Source organism: Lactuca serriola, chromosome 3 (assembly GCF_051521515.1).
Source record: "Lactuca serriola cultivar US96UC23 chromosome 3, Lser_US96UC23_V15, whole genome shotgun sequence".
Classification (NCBI taxonomy): Eukaryota; Viridiplantae; Streptophyta; class Magnoliopsida; order Asterales; family Asteraceae; genus Lactuca; species Lactuca serriola.
This window is the reverse complement of record NC_136410.1, coordinates 106284905-106289047: the sequence shown is the minus strand read 5'-3', so window position 1 is coordinate 106289047 and position 4143 is coordinate 106284905.

The following is a 4143-nucleotide window of genomic DNA, read 5'->3' as shown; positions in this document are numbered from 1 at the left end:
TAACTCTCTTGTATAATGACTCCCTATCCAATCATAAGTGGCCATAGACCCTAACTTGTAGTTCCTTGCATATTTGTGATCTAGCTTTAAAGACTTAATTTGGAAGCTTGATTCATCACTCATCCAAGATGCCCATAACCTGAATGTGTACCCACCCTTGCAACAGTTAACCAACAATATTTTCTTATCATTTTTCTCAGAGCAAAGTTAGTACCCATTGGCAAAAAAATAGTTGCATAACATAGATTTTAATTGAGCTAGATCTTTGAATCTCATACCAAGTATTGGGTACTGTTTTTTCCATGGAGTTGACTCATTAAAAATCGAATGTTGTTGAGTTACATTTGCCTCCTCTTCACTCCCATCAACATCATCACCTATGTTGTTATCATTTCCTTCTTCCTCTTCACCATATAATTCAGACAGAAAATCATCACCCTTTGTTATGTTCATAGTGACTTCATCCTCATTAATTCCACCTCCACATCTTTAAGGTTTTCAATTTTGTCTTCATTTTCACCACCATCCATGCATGAATTGTCACCATCTTCTTCCTCTTTTATATCAGAGCCAAACCAATCCTTTATTCTATGACCATTATGGTCCATGTAAAAGGGAAATTACACCACCAGATAATAAGGGCTTTTTGGTTCACATTAGTATAACTTCTTTATACTTTCTTGCATGAACCGTTTGAGAAAGGTGACACATTCATAGTATGTCATTCTAGAAAAATCATGATCATTGAATGTGAATTTCATACCATGTTTATATGAGAAAGGATTTTGAAGAAATACACCTTTGAAGTTGAGCTCCACTACAGGGTAGAGTCTATTAGGGTTTGGCGTCAAGGATGACATTGTCGGTTGGTTGCCTGATCTTAGTGTTCGATCGGAAAAAATGTGTTGGAACCCTAGTTTTTTTCGTTCTTGGTCACTAAGTAATTGTTGGACTGAGTGTATAAGCCTATAACTATAATTAATATATACTTTAATTGATAGTAGCACAGTCCTTTTGGGTTGCCCTCTAAACTAGCAACTAGACAGGATGACTTTTAGAGAGATAGGTTGAATTTATTATTTGATTAATAAATTGAAATAAATGATTTGTTAATATGTTATGAGAATAATATATTAATTAGTAATAGTAATATTTATTTATTATTTAATGATAAATTAATTGGAATTAAATTCGGGATGAAAAGAATTAATTAAAAGTGCAGAAGCTGTTTTGCAATTTATTGATAGTTGAGGAAAGAGGCCCTAGAACCTCCCTAGAAGAGGTTGGATGAAAACTTCTAGGAAGGTCCTATAATTGTCGTCCAAGGGCTTCTTGGATGGAGGCTCATGAGCTACTTGGTCCTTAAGCTAAAGGGTTAGGGTTTCCTCCTTAAACCCTAGCTTTTGCTCTAAGCTAGCTCACCTATATAAAGGGCATAACCCCTCATATTTTTGGTTGTACCTTGCCTAAGAGAAAACTGATTTTCCCTTCTCCTCTCTCCCCTCTCATTTTCTTGCTAGTGTTGGGTGTGAACCACTAGAGGCATGACATTTGTGGTGCTTACTCTCTAAGCTTGAACAACATAAGGGTTTCTTGTTATTGATCAATAACAATCAATGGTATGTTTTGTAACCCTAGATATAAATTTCAAAAATAATATAGGATGCCTATGGTGTCCCAGTTGATGTTGAAATGTTGTATGTTCAATTAGAGAAAACATAAATCGGGAAATTAGGTTTGCATGCACACATAGGTTTTTTGTTTGTTATGCTCAAAACCCATCGGTAGTATCAGAGCCTTGACTTGTTTTTTTATTGAATTAATGACAACTGTTGAATTTAATCAATTAGGGTTTATGGTAATTAAACCTTTTTGAACTTACGGATTTTTGAAACTAGGGATTCCTTAAGCCCTAAGTTTCAAAAATTAGGAAAGGGTTTTAACCCTTTCCCTTGCCCTACAAGTTTCGAAATTTAAGGTTTCCTAATCCTCCATATTTTTGAAATTTGGTAAGGATTGAAACTCTTGCCTTCTTCCCCAAGATAACCATTTTCGAAAACTAGGGTTTTGATAGGGATCTTCTTATTTTTGGTAATTATCTCTATATTTGATTAATTGCATAATTATAAGATAAGAAATTAAATTGCCTCCTACTTTTTATGTCTTCAAACATTCTTACCCACTAACATTATGACACGTGTCATCATTTAACCATTCTGTTTAATTTGATTTGATATATTCCTGATATACTCTTAATGAGATAGTTAAAAAATATGGAATGGTAACACTTGTAATAATATTAGTGGGTAGGAATATTTGTAGGTATAAAATGTAGGAAGCAATTTAACTTCTCTTATAAGATTTGTTTTATCCCTCCCATATTTTCGAAATGTTAGCGGGAGAGGATTTAGATTAAATTATATTGATTAATTTAATTGGATAATGCTCAATTTATTTAAGAAATTAATTATATGCTTAATTAATAAGATAATTATTAAATCATTTGTTTTTAAGTTTTAAATTTAAATTAAGTTCCTTTAATTTTGAAATTTAAATTTAAAATTTAAAAACCCTAGTCGTTTGAAAAGGTTAAAACATATCCTTATGAATCTTATTATTAGGTTAATTAAATGATTAATTAAAAGATAATCAAGAAATCCATAAGATGGTTTAAATTTAATTACATTAAAAGTTTAATTTATTAAAAGATTAAACTGTATAATTTTAAAAATATTTTCAAATACACCTTATACTATCTGTAAAATTAAATGTTTAATATTTATTATATATATAAGACTAAGTCAGTCGAACCGCTAGTAAGCCTCATTCATGAAGCCGGTCTATAAGGGGAGTTTAAGAAAGCGACCTACAAAATGACTGCCACCGGGTATCCTATCTTATCCACCCTACCCTTGATTAGTGGAGGGTCGTCAGTCGAATGGGTTTGTTAGGACATAACCTCATTAAAAGTATAATGATGAAAAGTATTTAAACTATTCTATAAAATCCCACTCTTAGTTACTTTAGGAAAAATATGAATTTGATGTTAATCCATGAAATTGCACATTACATTTTATAAGTCGTTAGTGGAGCACGTTCGGATAACCGACACAATAACATGAGACTAATAAAGGGTGGTAATAGGTGTCTTGAAAAGTATCGTTGCTTAATGGAGCGTGTGTGGTTAACCAACACATTAAAAGGAGATGATAAATGACATCGAGAGTACAAAGCTAATTTGCATGGTTATTTACATATGGTTTGTGATCCTTGGCATCCCAGTCACAAAAGTGAGAGGATAATCGATGATATACATGCCATTGATTAGATTCAATGAATCTCAAATGATCTAGGAGTTTCGTAAGATTGAAATTGGTAAAAGCTTTACCTACCAAAATTAGATTCAAATTTGATTACGACATCCTTCTTCAAAGTTCAGAATGAAAATATGGATCCTAGCCTTAATTTAAATTTATGGGTTAATAACTAAGGATTAAAATAAACTAACATGAATTCTCTTTTCTCCTATTATAGATGTCAAGTTCAGACATCAATGGTCTTCCTTGTTCTTCTGGAAATGTTTTTCCTCTTCCTTCTGAAGATGATCTTCCACATTTTGGCCAAGGTGAAGGTGTGTTCCCTTCTTCTGGTAATGGTGGAAATGAAGGTCATACTTCTTCAATTATTCTTCCTCCTCCTCCTCTAGCGACTCTCCCTAAGTCATGTTTCCTTCAAGCTGAATAATACGAAGTCACTCAAGCCATGTTGGCATGTAAACATCAAGATGGAAGGTATTTGTGTGCGGATGTTCTAAACATGAAATCGTACATTGACATATTGGGAATGTTAGGTGTCGTTTTCCCAAGGGAGCTAGTCATTGACTTGGTTCTATTTTCACTTCCGGAATCATATAGTCAGTTCATTAAAGACTAATATATGACTGACCATGACGTGACCCAAATTGATCTAATACATATGTTGATTGTTGCTGAAGAAGAAATGCTTATGAGTACAAGTGAAGAAAAAGTGTTTGAAGGATCTGTCTCTCAAATTTCCAAGGACATTGATAATGGCAACAATGGTAGTCCAGAAAATGTTTCTCCTTCCAATGGAAAGGGATCGGCCAAGGTCAAACCGTTTGGC